This window comes from Somniosus microcephalus, unplaced genomic scaffold, assembly GCF_052327205.1.
Source record: "Somniosus microcephalus isolate GS21.2 unplaced genomic scaffold, FLI_Smic_1.0 unresolved_chr1, whole genome shotgun sequence".
NCBI lineage: Eukaryota > Metazoa > Chordata > Chondrichthyes > Squaliformes > Somniosidae > Somniosus > Somniosus microcephalus.
The window spans coordinates 150242534-150259384 of NW_028225179.1; the positions used below are offsets into that span (position 1 = coordinate 150242534).

The following is a 16851-nucleotide window of genomic DNA, read 5'->3' on the forward strand; positions in this document are numbered from 1 at the left end:
AAACACCACCACATGACCAGGTGAAAAGGGAAGTGTACACAATACACATTGGGTAAATTGTGATCATTTAGTCGAATTGTTCTCGAGCAGTCACAAGGTCATGGGTTTGGACAACAAAGAAGCTTAACTTGTTTGATCTCATCCTTCCAGTCAGCATCCAGCTGTTTCTCAGGTGAATCATAGCCTTTGCTCCGTTTCCTGGGTAGCGCACAAGACAGACACCACACCCACATCTGGCATGATCACCTGACGTTGGACTGCTATAGGTTCCCTCAAACCCTATCAATTAGCATCACATTTTTAAAAATAGCTTGTCAACACACATTATATGCGGTCAGATGTGTAGGGGTAGTTTTTCCTGCACCTAGATGTATTGGGCGGAGAGGAGCTCATGGTAAAAGCAGGAAAGAATTTGCACATTCAGGTACAGCAAGTAATCAGGAAAGCAAATGGAAGGTTGGCCTTTATTACAAGAGGATTTGAGGATAAGAGTAAAGACGTCTTACTGCAATTATATAGGGCCCTGATGAGACCACACCTGGAGTATTGTGTACAGTTTTGGTCTCTTTACGTAAGGAAGGATATACTTGCCTTAGAGGGAGTGCAACGAAGGTTCACCAGACTGGTTCCTGGGATGGAAGGGATTGCCCAATGAGGACAGATTGAGTAGACTAGGACTATATTCTCTAGAGTTCAGAAGAATGAGAAGCGAGCTCATTGAAACATACAAAATTCTTACAGGGCTTGACAGGGTAGCTGCAGGGAGGATGTTTCCCCTGGCTGGGGAGTCTAGAACCAGGGGTCATAGTCTCAGAATAAATCTCTGCACTGAGGGTGGTGAATCTTTGGAATTCTCTACCCCAGAGGACTGTGGAGGCTCACTAGTTGAGTATATTCAAGACAGAGAGCGATAGATTTTTGAATATTAAGGGAATCAAGGGATATGGGGATAGTTCAGGAAAGTACCAAATGGCCAACTCCTGCTCCTATTTCTTATGTTCTTGTATAGCTCTTTCCACTACCTCAGGACATCCCCATGCGCTTTACAGCCAATGGAGTACTTTTTTGAAGTGTAGTCACTGTTGTAATGTAGGAAATGTGGCAGCCAATTTACACACAGCAGGATCCCACAAACAGCAATGTGATGCCCAGATAATCTGTTTTAATGATGTTGGATAAATGTAGGCCAGGATACCAGGGATAACTCCTCTTCCAGTAGTGATGTGGGATCTTTTACGTCCGCCTGAGGGGGCAGACGGGGGCCCTCGGTTTAAAGTCTTATCGGATAGACGGCACCTCTGACAGTGCAGCGCTCCCTCAGTACTGCACTGGGAATGGCTGCCTAGATTTTGTGCTCAAGTCTCTGAAGTTGGTCTTGAACCCATGACTTTCTGACTGAGCCACAGCTGACACCATTTACTAGAACATCTATAGAACCCACAAGTTCGAGACATCGCAGACAGAGGTACTTGGCAGTTGTAGGTCTTTCCCACGCAAACTCCAGCGTCAGCTTGAGACACCCTCCAGTTTTGCACATTCCCGCCTTCCTTTGCCGCGGCTATGCCTAGCCCTGGAATTCCCTCCCTATACCTCCCCGCCTCGCTCCTTGTTTAAGACACTCCTTAAAACCTTCCCCTTTGACCAAGCTTTTGGTCACCTGTCCTAATATCTCCTTATGTGGTACAGTGTCACATTTTGTTTGGAATCGCTCCTTTTAAGCGCCTTGGGACATTTTACTAAGTTAAAGGCTCTGTGTAAATGCAAGTTGTTTTAACTCGTGTGTACTTTACATTGAAGACACGTTCTCATCGTCAAGCATGATTTGTTTTTAATTGGATAACATCGAAGCACAGCAGGTATTTTCAGAGATGCTCATCTCCCTAGTCAGCGAGTTGCTGAGCACGTCTTCATTCTTTGCCGTTATATTTACTGACTCGTCAGGAAGTTACCATAGTGCACCGGTCTGAATTGCCAACAGCTAGTCCAGTGCAAGCTTTAACCTCAGGACCCACATTGCTGAATCATGGGTCCTGAATTTGGCCCCTCCGGCACCAAGTCATCATCCAGCGACGAGTTTATCTGGTCATACTTTTCACCTGCAAAAAGAGGAACAGGCAAATAGTCATATAGTGCAATCACCGCTGTTCAGACAATTTAACAGTAATCTTGTTGCTTACATGCACAGAATTACATAGATTTTACAGCACAGAAACAGGCCATTCGACCCAACAGGTCCATGCCGGTGTTTTTGCTCCACACAAGCCTCCTCCCATTCCTATCTCACCCTATCAACATACCCTTTTATTCCTTTCTCCTTCATGTAGTTATCTAGCTTCCCCTTAAATACATTTATGCTAGCGAGTTCCACATTCTCAACCAGTGGCTCACTTGGTAGCACTCTCACCTCTGAGTCAGAAGGTTGTGGGTTCAAGTCCCACTCCAGGACTTGAGCGCAAAAATCTAGGCTGACACTTTAGTGCAGTACCGAGGGAGCGCTGCACTGTCTGAGGTGCCGTCTTTTGGATGAGACGTTAAACCAAGGCCCCGTCTGCTCTCTCAGGTGGTTGTAAAAGATCCCATGGCACTATTTCGAAGAAAAGCAGGGGAATTATCCCTGGTGTCCTGGTCAATACTTATCCCTCAACCAACATCACTAAAGCAGATTAACTGGTCATTATCACATTGCTGTTTGTGGGAGCTTGCTGTGCACAAATTGGTTGCTGCGTTTCCCACATTACAACAGTGACGACATTTCAAAAGTACTTCATTGGCTGTAAAGCGCTTTGGGACATCCGGTGGTCATGAAAGGCGCTATAGAAATGCAACTCTTTTTTTCTGTGGGTAAAGAAGTTTCTCCTGAATTCCCTATTGGATTTATTAGTGTCTATCTTGTATTTATGGCCAGTAGTTCTGGATTCCCCCATAAGTGGCAACATCTCTATGTCTACCCTATCAAACCCTATTATAATCTTAATGACTTCAATCAGTCACCCATCAGCCTTCTCTTTGTTAGAGAAAAGAGCCTCACCTGTTCAGTCACTGATGTTTACAGACACAAACTCCATGATAAATGTGGACATAGGAATTTAAATATGAAATAGTTCACAGAAATGTGACAACAGGCGTCAAATCCTACAGACATGAGGTGAAAACCGATTGTACAGCACTTTGACATACCGTGACGACGTAAGGCATGACATAAATACAAGTTCTGGTTTTCTTTCATTGTGGCCATTTTCTTGTAACTAAAGGATTTTTCAAACCAATAAAGAGTCAATTAAATGATTAGTGTGCATCTCATGCAGATTTAAACTAGACTTCTTGCTCCAGTGAGCATGAGCATAAGAAATAGGAGCAGGAGTCGGCCATTTGGCCCTTCGAGCCTGCTCCGCCATTCAATAGATCATGGCTGATTTTCTACCGCATCTCCACTTTCCTGCACTATCCCCATATCCCTTGATTCCCTTAATATTCAAAAATCTATCGATCTCTGTCTTGAATATACTCAATGACTGAGCCTCCACAGCCCTCTGGGGTAGAGAATTCCAAAGATTCCCCACCCTCGGTGAAGAAATTTCTCCTCATCTCAGTCCTAAATGGTGGACCCCTGGTTCTAGACTCTCCAGCTAGGGGAAACAACCTCCCCTGCATCACATAAGACATAGGAGCAGGAGGAGGTCATTTGGCCCCTCGAGCCTGCTCCGCCATTCAATAAGATCATGGCTGATCTGATCTTGGCCTCAACTCCACTTCCCTGCTCACTCCCCTTAACCCTTGACTCCCTTACCTTTCAAAAATCTGTCAATCTCCACCTTAAATATACTCAATGACCCAGCATCCACAGCTCTCTGGGGAAGAGAATTCCAAAGATTCACGACCCTCAGAGAAGAAATTCCTTCTCATCTCAGTTTTAAATGGGTGCCCCCTTATTCTGAAATTATGCCCCCTAGTTCTAGATTCCCCCACGAGGGGGAACATCCTCTCTGCATCTACCCTGTCAAGCTCCTTCAGAATGTTATATGTTTCAGTAAGATCCCCTCTCTTCTAAACTCCAATGAGTATCGGCCCAACCTGCTCAAACTTTCCTCATCAGACAATCCTTTCAACTCAGGAATCAACCTAGTGAACCTTCTCTGAACTGCGTCCAATGCAAGTATATCCTTTCTTAAATAAGGAGACCAAAATAATGATTTCCTCCCCTGTCCCCTGGAACTCTCAACCAAGTTTCCTGGGGCTTGCTGCCTTCCTCCCTGTTTTCAAACAAACCTTTTCTAAATCCCCTTCCTCAGCTACATAATTCAGTTTCCCTATCCTAACCTCGCCATTCTCCCCCTCTTGCTCAGCGTTCATCTCCTTCCTACACATGAAGAATTCTATATCAACGCAGGTGGCTGTTTTATTGATGCATGATTGCCGGATAGTACAGATTGTGCGAACTGGACATCGCTGTTTGAGAAATCCTTCACTGGACCACGGTGGCTGCTGGAGATGTCCGCCTAAACCAAGCTGCTGACGTACATTTGGCTCTTGCTTTTCCACAATGGTACATACATATTGCAAGTGAATTGTGAAAAATGTACCAACTGGGGTTCAAGCACCGCGTCAGTTGTGGCCTAACTTACAAGGAGCTACACTAGTGCCACAGAGGATTATCATCTTGCACTGAAGATAGACAGTGGGCATGCATCCAGGATCCATTCTAGTGTGGGCACAGCATGGAAGATTCGATACGAAGACCAATCATTTATTTAATGTGTGTTTGGACAGGTGAGGCATTGAATCGTTAATAAAGAAAGACTTGCATTTATATAGCGACCTCAGGACGTCCCATAGGAAGATAGGAGCAGGAGTAGGCCATTCGGCCCCTCGAGCCTGCTCCGCCATTCAATGCGATCATGGCTGATCATCCAAGTTCAGTACCCAGTCCCTGCTTTCTCCCCATACCCCTTGATCCCTTTAGCCTTAAGAAATATATCCAACTCCTTGAATATATTTAATGTATTGGCCTCTACTGCCTTCTGTGGTAGAGAATTCCACAGGTTCACCACTCTCTCTGGGTGAAGAAATTCCTCCTCATCTCTGTCCTAAAAGGCCTACCCCTTATCCTTAGACTGTGACCCCTGGTTCTGGACTCCCCGACCATCGGGAACATCCTCCCTGCATCCAGTCTGTCCAGACCTGACAGAATTTTATAAGTTTCAATGAGATCCCCTCTCTTCTAAACTCCAGCGAGTACAAGCCCAATCGTCCCAATCTCTCCTCATAAGTCATTCCTGCCATCCCAGGTATCAGCCTGGTGAATCTTCGCTGAACTCCTTTGGTTCTGTATTCACAAAGGAGGACACAAATAACCTCCCAGGAATATCGGCAAACATAGGGACTAATGAGAGGGAGGAGCTGACAGAAATTAGTATCTCTAGGGATATGGTGTTGGGTAAGTTGAGGGGACTGAAGGCCGACAAATCCCCGGGGCCTGATAAACTACATCCTAGGGTACTTAAGGAGGTGGCCCTGGAGATAGCAGATGCTCTAAGGATCATCTTCCGGAACTCCATTGACTCGGGAACAGTACCCGTGGATTGGAGGGTAGCTAATGTTACCCCAATATTTAAAAAGGGGGGTAGAGAGAAAGCAGGGAATTATAGACCAGTAAGCCTTACATCGGTTGTGGGCAAAATGCTAGAGTCCATTATTAAGGATAAAATAGCGGAGCACTTGACAAATGGGGAAAGGATCGGACAGAGTCAACATGGATTTACAAAGGGTAAATCGTGTTTGACTAATCTGCTGGAATTTTTTGAGGAAGTAACTGGTAAAATAGATGGGGGAGAGCCAGTGGATGTGGTGTACCTTGACTTCCAGAAAGCCTTCGATAAGGTTCCACACAAAAGATTATCATGCAAAATTAAGGCTCATGGGATTGGGGGCAAAGTATTAACGTGGATAGAGAACTGGCTGGCGGATAGAAAACAGAGAGTTGGAATAAACGGCTCGTTTTCGGAGTGGCAGGCAGTGACCAGCGGGGTGCCGCAAGGATCTGTCCTGGGACCCCAGCTGTTCACAATATATATAAATGATCTGGATCAGGGAATTGGATGCAATATTTCCAAATTCGCTGACGACACTAAACTAGGAGGAGGGGTGGGCTCTGATGAGGATGTCAGGAGGCTACAGTGCGATTTGGACAGGTTGGGGGAATGGGCGGATACGTGGCAGATGCACTATAATGTGGATAAATGCGAGGTTATCCACTTTGGGGGTAAAAACAGGAGGGTAGATTATTATCTAAATGGCAATAGATTGGGAGATGGGGAAGTGCAGAGGGACCTGGGTGTTCTTGTGCACCAGTCACTGAAGGAGAGCATGCAGGTGCAACAGGCAATTAAGAAGGCAAATGGTATGTTGGCCTTCATATCAAGGGGGTTCGAGTATAGGAATAGGGATACCTTACTACAGCTGTACAAGGTGCTGGTGAGACCGCATCTGGAGTATTGTGTACAGTTTTGGTCGCCCCATCTGCGGAAGGATGTTCTTGCCATGGAAAGAGTGCAGCGGCGATTCACCAGGCTGATACCTGGAATGGCGGGAATGACCTACGAGGAGAGATTGAATAGTTTGGGCTTGTACTCACTGGAGTTTAGAAGATTGAGAGGGGATCTCATCGAAACATATAAAATTGTGGCAGGCCTGGACAGGCTGAATTCAGAGAGAATGTTTCCAATGGCAGGGGAGCACAGAACCAGGGGCCACAGTCTAAAAATAGCGGGCAAATCATTTAAAACAGAGATGAGGAAGAATTTCTTCACTCAAAGAGTGGTGAGCCTGTGGAATTCCCTGCCACAGAGGGCTGTGAAGGCTAATTCAATAAATATTTTCAAGAGAGAATTGGATATATTTCTGAAGGCTAAGGGGATTAAGGGTTACGGAGAAAAGGCGGGGACGGGGTACTGAACTGGTAAGATCAGCTAAGATCTCAGATGAAGATCAGCCATGATCTCATTGAATGGCGGAGCAGGCTCGAAGGGCCGAATGGCCTACTCCTGTTCCTATCTCTATGTTTCTATGTTTCTAACTCCTTCCATGGCAAGAATATCCTTCCTCAGATAAGGTGACCAAAACTGCACACAATACTCAAGACGTGGTCTCACCAAGGCCCTGTACAACTGCAGCAAGACATCCTTGTTCCTGTACTCAAACCCTCTCGCTACGAAGGCCAACATACCATTTGCCTTCTTAACCGCCTGCTGCACCTGCATGCTTACCTTCAGCGACTGGTGCACAAGGACACCCAGGTCTCGTTGCACTTCCCCTTCTCCCAATCTATTGCCATTCAGATAATAATCTGCCTTCCTGTTTTTGACACCAAAGTGGATAACCTCGCAATATAATGTGGATAAATGTATCTGCCATGCTTTTGCCCAATCACCCAACCTGTCCAAATCATCCTGTAGTTTCTCGGCATCCTCCTCACAGCACACACGCGCACCCAGCTTTGTGTCGTCTGCAAATTTGGAGATATTACATCTGGTTCCCTTGTCTAGATCATTAATATATATTGTGAATAGCTGGGGTCCAAGGACCGATCCCTGCGGTACCCCACTAGTCACTGCCTGCCACTCGGAAAAAGACACGTTTATTCCAACTCTTTGCTTTCTGTCTGCCAACCAGTTCTCTATCCAAGTCAATACCTTGCCCCCAATCCCATGTGCCTCCCAAAGTGCTTTACAGCCAATGAAGTAATTTTTGAAGTACTGTCACTGTTTTAATGTAGGAAACGCGGCAGCCAATTTGCACACAGCAAGCTCCCACACGCAGCAATGAGATAATGACCATATAATCAATGATGTTGGTTGAGGGATAAATATTGAGCAGGACACTAGGGAGAACACCCCTGCTCTTCAGAATAGTGCCGTGGGATCTTTTACGTCCGCCTGAGAGGGCACATGGGCCTCGGTTTAACGTCTCATCCGAAAGACAGTGCCGTGGAGAGCTCCCTCAGTACTGCCTTGGGAGATCAGCCTAGATTTTGAACCCACAACCTTCTGACTCAGAGGTGAAAGTGCCACCAACTGAACCACAGCTGATTCTCTCCCACAAAGAATCGATTTGCCCCTCCCTCGCTCCACTTTCCACCCCCTCCTCTAGGTGTTGTTTCACACTGGATAGGGTCCCTTGGCAGCCAACTGCCCTCCAGTATCTCTCCCAAAATGGCCATACTTCAAGCAAGGAAGTTGTGCTAAACTTTTATAAAACACTGGTTCGGCTTCAGCTGGAGTATTATGTCCAATTCTGGGCACCGCACTTTAGGAGGGTGCACAAGAGATTTACTAGACTGGTACCAGGGATGAGGGACTTCAGTTATGTGGAGAGATTGGAGAAGCTGGAAGTCTTCTCCAGAAGTGCTACAGTGGCCGTAAAGTGCTTTGGGACGTTCCGTGGTCATGAAAGGCGCTAAATAAAGGCAGGTTCTTTCTTTATAGAGCAGAGAAGGTCAAGGGGAGATTTGCAGAGGTGTTCAAAATTATGGGGGGTTTTGATAGAGTAGATGGGGAGAATCTTTTTCCACTGGTAGGAAGGTCAGTAACCAGAGGACACAGATTTAAGAAAATTGGCAAAAGAATCAGGGGGAGTTGAGAATTTCTTTTTACGCACCGAGTTATTATTTGGAATGCACTGCCTGAAAAGCTGACGGAAGCAGATTCAATAGTAACTTCAAAAAGGGAATTGGATAAATACTTGAAAAGGAAAACGTTGCAGGGCTGTGGGGAAAGAGGGACTGAATGGGAGAGTTCTTTCAAAGAGCCAACACCGACACGATGGGCCGAATGGCCTCCTTCTGCGTTGTATGATTTGACGTGTGAACCGAGGCATTGAAGCCTAGATTTTCCAATTGGCAATAATCAGTTTAAAATGAATGGGATAAGAGTGATTTTACTGTGGGAATCACCACACAGTGATGAGCCCAATCCTGTCTAAGGATAAGGGGTAAGCCATTTAGGACAGAGATGAGGAGGAATTTCTTTACCCAGAGAGTGGTATAGAAACATAGAAGATAGGAGCAGGAGTAGGCCATTCGGCCCTTCGAGCCTGCTCCGCCATTCAATGTGATCATGGCCGATCATCCAAATTCAGTACCCTGTCCCTGCCTTTTCCCCATATCCCTTTAGCCTTAAGAAATATATCTAACTAGCCTCCACCGCCCTCTGTGGCAGAGAATTCCACAGGTTCACCACTCTCTGGGTGAAGAAATTCCTCCTCATTTCAGTCCTAAATGGCTTACCCCTTATCCTTAGACTATGACCCCTGGTTCTGGACTCCCCGGCCATCAGAAACATCCTTCCTGCATCTAGTCTGTCCAGACCTGACAGAATTTTATAGGTTTCGATGAGATCCCCTCTCAATCTTCTAGACTCCAGTGAGTATAAGCCCAATCGACACAATCTCTCCTCATACGTCATTCCTACCATCCCAGGTATCAGCCTGGTGAATCTTCGCTGCACTCCCTCCATGGCAAGAACGTCCTTCCTCAGGTAAGGTGACCAAAACTGCACACAATACTCAAGGTGCGGTCTCAGCAAGGCCCTGTACAACTGCAGCAAGACATCCTTGTTCTTGTACTCGAACCCTCTTGCTACGAAGGCCAACATACCATTTGCCTTCTTAACCGCCTGCTGCACCTGCATGCTTACCTTCAGCGACTGGTGCACAAGGACACCCAGGTCTCTTTGCACTTCCCCTTCTCCCAATCTATTGCCATTCAAATAATAATCTGCCTTCCTGTTTTTGCCACCAAAGTGGATAACCTCACATTTATCCACATTATAGTGCATTTGCCATGTTTCTGCCCAATCACCCAACCTGTCCAAATCATACTGGAGTTTCCCCGACATCCTCCTCGCAGCTTACTCTCCCGCCCAGCTTTGTGTTGTCTGCAAATTTGGAGATATTACATCCAATTCCCTCGTCCAGATCATTAATATATATTGTGAACAGCTGGGGTCCTAGGACCGATCCTTGCGGTACCCCACTAGTCACTGCCTGCCACTCGGAAAACGACCCATTTATTCCAACTCTTTGCCTTCTGTCCGCCAACCAGTTCTCTATCCAAGTCAATACCTTGCCCCCAATCCCATGTGCCTTAATTTTGCACGCTAATCTCTTGTGTGGGACCTTATCGAAAGCCTTCTGAAAGTCCAAATACACCACATCCACTGGTTCTCCCCTATCTATTTTACCAGTTACATCCTCAAAAAATTCCAGTAGATTAGTCAAGCATGATTTACCTTTTGTAAATCCATGTTGACTTTGTCCGATCCTGTCACTGCTTTCCAAGTGCTCTGCTATTACATCTTTTATAATAGACTCTAGCATTTTCCCCACTGCCGATGTCAGGCTTACCGGTCTATAATTCCCCGCTTTTTCTCTACCACCTTTTTTGAATAGTGGGGTAACATTAGCTACCCTCCAATCCATGGATACCGTTCCAGAGTCTATCGAGTTCTGGAAGATGACCAGTAATGCATCTACTATCTCTAGGGCTACTTCCTTAAGTACCCTGGGATGTAGACCATCAGGCCCTGGGGATTTATCGGCCTTCAGTCCCATCAATTTTCCTAACACCATTTTCCTACAAATACTGATTTCTTTCAGTTCCTCTTTTTCATCAGACCCTATGTTCCCCGGCATCTCTGGGAGGTTATTTGTGTCCTCCTTTGTGAAGACAGAACCAAAGTATGTATTTAGTTGGTCTGCCATTTCCTTGTTTCCCATTATAAATTCCCCTGATTCTGACTGTAAGGGACCTACGCTTGACTTCACTAATCTTTTTCTCTTCACATATGTATAAAAACTTTTACAGTCAGTTTTTATGTTTCCTGCTAGCTTACTCTCATATTCTATTTTCCCTTTCTTAATTAATCCCTTTGTCCTCCTTTGTTGACTCCTAAACTGCTCCCAATCCTCAGGATTATTGCTTTTTCTAGCCAATTTATATGTCCTCTCCTTGGATCTTATGCTATCCCTAATTTCCCTTGTTAGCCACAGTTGAGTCACCTTTTTTGTTTTATTTTTATGCCAAACTGGGATGAACAAATTCTGTAGCTCATCCATTCGGTCTTTGAATGTTTGCCATTGCCTATCCACCGTCAACCCTTTGAGTGCCATTCCCCAATCAATCCTACCCAACTCGCTCCTCAGACCATCGTAGTTTCCTTTATTTAAATTGAGGACCCTTGTCTCTGAGTCAACTACTTCATTCTCCATCTTAATGAAGAATTCGATCATATTATGATCGCTCCGACCCAAGGGGCCTCGTACAACAAGATTGCTAATTAATCCTTTCTCGTTACATAATACCCAGTCTAAGATGGCCTGATCTCTGGTTGGTTCCTCGAAATATTGGTCCAGGAAACCATCCCGTAAACACTCCAGGAATTCCTCCTCCACAGTATTGTTACTAATTTGGTTGGCCCAATCTATATGTAGATTAAAGTCACCCATGATGACTGCTGTGCCCTTATTGCACGCTTCTTTAATTTCCCTTTTAATGCCATCCCCAACCTCCACCTTACTGTTTGGAGGTCTATATACCACTCCCACTAATGTTTTCTCCCCCCTTAGTATTTCTCAATTCTACCCATACAGATTCCACATCATCAGAGCTAATATCCTTCATTACAATTGTATTAATCCCTTCTTTAACCAGTAATGCTACCCCACCTCCCTTTCCTTTTTGCCTATCTTTCCTGAATATCGAATACCCCTGGATGTTGAGTTCCCAGTCTTGGCCATCCTTGAGCCACGTTTCCGTAATCCCAACCAAATCGTATTCGTTTACCTTTATTTGCGCAGCCAATTCATCCACCTTATTACAAATGCTCCTCGTATTAAGACACAAAGCCTTCAGGCTTGTTTTTTTAACGCTCTTAGACCTATTAGAATTATTATTTACTGTGGCCACGTTTGATTTCTCTGACTGCCACTTTTGTTTTTCTCCTTCCTATCTTTTGCTTTTATCCCTGTTTTCCTTTCCTCTGTCTCCCTGCTCAGGTTCCCAACCCCCTGCCATTTTAGTGCAAACCTCCCCGCAAGGATATTTGTCCCGCTCTGGTTCAGGTGCAACCCGTCCGACTTGTACAAGTCCCACCTTTCCCAGAAGCAGGCCCAGTGATCCAGGAAACTAAAGCCCTCCCTCCTGCACCAACTCTTTAGCCACGCATTCATCTGCTCTATCCTCCTATTCCTATACTCACTAGCACGTGGCACCGGGAGTAATCCAGAGATTACAACCTTTGAGGTCCTGCTCTTTAATCTGCTACCTAGCTCCCTAAATTCTTGTTGCAGGACCTCATCCCTCTTCCTACCTATGTCGTTGGTCCCAATGTGAACCACGACCTCTGCCTGTTCACCCTCCCCCTTCAGAATGCCCTGCAGCCGTTCAGTGACATCCTTGACCCTGGCACCAGGGAGGCAACAAACCATCCTGGAGTCACGTCTACGGCCACAGAACCGTCTATCTGTTCCCCTTACGATAGAATCCCCTACCACTATTGCTCTCCCACTCTTTTTCCTCCCTTCCTGAGCAGCAGCAACACCCCCGGTGCCAGGAAGTTGGCTGCTGCTGCCTTCCTCTGGTGAGTCATCCCCCTCAACAGTATCCAAATTGGTATACCTGTTTGAAAGGGGGATGGAATTCTCTACCACAGAAGGCAGTAGAGGCCAATTCATTAAATATATTCAAGAAGGAGTTGGATATATTTCTTAAGGCTAAAGGGATCAAGGGATATGGAGAGAAGGCAGGAACGGGGTACTGAATTTGGATGATCAGCCATGATCTCATTAAATGGCAGAATAGACTCAAGGGGCCGAATGGCCTACTCCTGCTCCTATGTCACTTTCCATACATGCAGATTAGGGGTGGCAACTCTGGCTGATTGGAGGTTCATCCGCCATGGAGGCTCAGTACAACGGCAGCACTCGCACGACCACGGCAGTTGACATTAGCTAACACAGCATTGAGCAGCAATCAAACCCAAGACAGACAATGAAACCCATCCAGCAAACTACAAGAGATACTAACCTTTGACCTGGCTACCTGCTACCTTGGATTGGCCAGCAGAGGATGGACTTTCCTCCCTGCTTAAAATGCTGCCAATCTTGCTCAGCACGTAGCGGCAGGCTTTAAAAACACAAAATTCAGAATATATTGTAGTTTCATTAACAACTTGCATTTATAAAGTAACTTTAATGCAGTAAAACATCCCAGGGCGCTTCACAGATCGAACAAAATCTGAAACCGAAGCCACCTAAGGAGATATTAGGACAGGTGACCAAAAGCTTGGTCAAAGAGGTCGGTTTAAAAGGAGTGTCTTAAAGGAGGAGGGAGAGGCGGAGATGTTTAGGGAAGGTATTCTAGAGCTTAGGCCCTAGGCAGCTGAAGGCACGGCTGACAATGGTGGAGCAATTAAAATCGGAGATGCGCAAGAGGTCAGAATTAGAGGAACCTCAGAATCTGAGGTTTTTTAAAATTCATTCACAGGACGTGGGCGTCGCTGGCAAGGACAGCATTTATTGCCCTTGAGAAGGTGGTGGTGGTGAGCCACCTTCTTGAACCACTGCAGTCTGTGTGGTGAAGGTACTTCCACAGTGCTGTTAACGTAGGGAGTTGCAGGATTTTGATTCCGCGACGATGAAGAAACAGCAATATATTTCCAAGTCAGGGTGGTGTGTGACTTGGAGCTGGATGTGTTCCCATGCGCCTGCTGCCCTTATCCTTGCAGGTGGTAGAGGTCGCGGGTTTGGGAGTTGCTGCAGTGCATCCTGTAGATGTTACACACTGCAGCCACGGTGCGCCAGTGAATGTTTAAAGTGGTGGATGGGGTGCTGATCAAGCGGCAGCACAGTGGCATAGTGGTTAGCACGGTTGCCTCACAGCACCAGAGACCCGGGTTCGAATCCGGCCTCGGGTGACTGTCTGTGTGGAGTTTGCACATTCTCCCCGTGTTTGCGTGGGTTTCCTCCGGGTGCTCCGGTTTCCTCCCACAGTCTAAAGATGTGCGGGCTAGGTTGATTGGCTATGATAAATTGACCCTTAGTGTTAGGGGGATTAAATACGTGGGGTTACGGGGATCGGGTGGGATATGTGTTGATGTAGGGGTTACGGGGATAGGGTGGGATATGTGTTGATGTAGGGGTTACGGGGATCGGGTGGGATATGTGTTGATGTAGGGGTTACGGGGATCGGGTGGGATATGTGTCGGTGCAGGCTCGATGGGCCGAAATGGCCTCTATCTGCACTGTGGGGTTTCTGTGGCTTTGTCCTGGATGGTGTCGAGCTTCTTGACTGTTGTTGGAGCTACACACATCCAGGCAAGTCCTGACTTGTGCCTTGTAGATGGTGGAAAGGCTTTGGGGAGTCAAGAGTGTTTGTCGGGCTGGAGGAGGTTAGAGGGAGGGATTGATTTAAAAATGGAGGCGTTGCTGGACCGGGAACCAATGTAGATTGGTGAACACAAGGCGTGATGGGCGAATGGGACTTCGGATACAGGCAGCAGAGTTTTGGATGTACTCAAGTTTATGGAATAATGGCTGAATGCACATGCAGATATAAAGATGCATTTGTGACTAGATCCTTAAGAGTGGCATCCTTAAGAGTTGGAACCCTTAGTTCTTGAAATATTTGCCAATTATTAAAAAGAAACAGCATCCACCATGGAAACGGGTTATCCCTGGGCTAGCAGAACAAAGGATTTCATAAGTTATGAGACCTGTTCCAGCCCAGAGCTTTTACACGACCAGTCCATCTCCCATGGTATTACAATATGGGAACAAAAATCTTTAGAACTGACTAGGCCTCAACAACTGACACCTCTCACTTGCCTTGGAAAAATTAGACTTGGGTTTCATTATTTTTTTTAAAATCCTGCATCTTGTGCCAATAAAGCCATCTATATCCTGGATCTAAATTGTACAATAAAAAAGTCTGCAAAATGGAGTTGCAAGTCAATTGCATAACAGAAGGCTCTCAGTACAGTGCAGCCTTTCAAAGAATGGACTGCCAAGGAAGTCCAATACGGATTAAAAACCTCTACCGTCCCATAGTGCAAGTTTAAAAAGTGCCAAGAACATCTTAAAACTATGTATAGCATCTCGAATGTCGTTATTTCTATCCAGTTTCTAATCTCTGACACAATGTCAGACAGAATCCAGCAACAACATTCATCTCCCCAACCAAGTCTTTTAAATGACTTCCTGGAGTAGGCTAAAGACTGGTCTTAATAGAACCCTTCAGCTTTAAGAAAATAGAATTATCTTTGAGCAACCATGAATCTATTTTCTTAATAAAACATCTGAGTGGAGAAAATGTGAACTTTAACCAACAGGATGCCAGTGACCAACGCCCCAACCCTTCAGATTCTTTATTTAATTAATCCCACTGCTAATTATAGTTATTATTTTATTTTACAAACAGAAAACATTCTTACTCACCATTAATGATTAGTCAGACCATTTTTTTTCTTACTTTTAATCTCTTTTCTCCCCAAAAAGAGCATAGTAGCTCACAAAGTCCAACTTTTATCTTTCCCTTCCGCTTGGAACAGCTGTAGCTCTCCGGGCGCCGCGCATGCCGGGAGTTGTAGTCTTCCTTTCGTTAAACACCAACAGCGAGCGCCGCGCATGCCGGGAGTTGTAGTCTTCCTTTCGTTAAACACCAACAGCGGGCGCCGGCAGGAACTACAACTCGATGTACGCAGGCGCGTCCAGCCGGCCGTCCGTCACCCGCGCTCGTGGTTGTTGATTGGTCGCTTCAGTCCCACCTCTTTGCACTGCTGATTGCTCCAATTGCCCAAACAACAAGCTTAAAAAAAATAACTGCAGGTACTGGAAATCTGAAAATTAAATAAAAAAACAGCAAATGCTGCAAGCAATCCGTAAATCAGATGCAACACTTGCCTTTTTACCTCCTCCCTTCCCACTGTCCAGGGCCCCAAACACCCCTTCCAGGTGAAACAGTGATTTACTTGTACTTCTTGCAATTTAGTATACTGTATTCGCTGCTCACGATGTGGTCTCCTCTACATTGGGGAGACCAAACGCAGATTGGGTGACCGCTTTGCGGAACACCTCCGTTCAGTCCGTAAGCATGACCCCCGAGCTTCCGGTCACTTGTCACTTTAATTCTCCGCTCCACTCCCACTCTTGATCTCTCCGCCCTCGGCCTCTTACACTGTTCCCACGAAGCTCAATGTAAGCTCGAGGAAGTTCTGGACTCAACGTCGAGTTCAACAATTTTAGACCATAAACTCTGTCCCTATTTTTTCACTTGGCAGCTGTTGATGATTCTGCCTTTCACATTTTCACCTCATCTAGACCCATCTTTTGTTTCTTTAATTGTCCCATTACCATCTGCCTTTGCTTTGTACTATCATACGCTTTGTCATTTAATCTCTCCTACCTTCCATCCTATCACAGACCTTCCCTTTGGTTCTTTCCTCCCCTCCTCCCTTTCCCTGCCCCACACTTGCTTAAAATCTGTTCCCTCTCTAACTTTTTCCAGTTCTGATGAAAGGTCATCGACCTGAAACATTAACTCTGTTTCTCTCTCCACAGATGCTGCCTGACCTGCTGAGTATTTCTAGCATTTTCTGTTTTTAATCCCAAATCAGTCAGCATCTTTCGGGAGAGCAGAGCAGGAAACATTTTACGAATATAACCTTTTAACAGAAAGAAAGAGAGAATTTGCATTTATATAGCGCCATTCACGACGGCAGGATGTCCCAAAGTGCTTTACAGCCAGTGAAGTACTTTTGAAATGTAGTCACTGTTGTAATGTAGGAAACATGCCAGTCACTT

General features: G+C 45.7%; 1 protein-coding gene and 1 long non-coding RNA gene across 4 annotated transcripts in view; one reads left to right on the forward strand and one right to left on the reverse strand.

Moving 5' to 3' along the window:
- The window catches only part of LOC147096250 (transmembrane protein 268-like), a 107550-nt gene that overhangs the window by 82135 nt on the left and 8564 nt on the right, over positions 1 to 16851 (forward strand). The window lies entirely within an intron of this gene.
- On the reverse strand, positions 1812 to 15631 carry LOC147096251 (uncharacterized). 2 transcript variants are annotated; one of them, XR_015074880.1, is made up of 3 exons: positions 15487 to 15631; positions 13079 to 13177; positions 1812 to 2096 (listed from the first exon to the last, which is right to left on the reverse strand). It is a non-coding gene; the product is annotated as an uncharacterized LOC147096251 (long non-coding RNA). The 2 variants fall into 2 exon arrangements; XR_015074879.1 differs by having other exon boundaries at positions 15521 to 15611.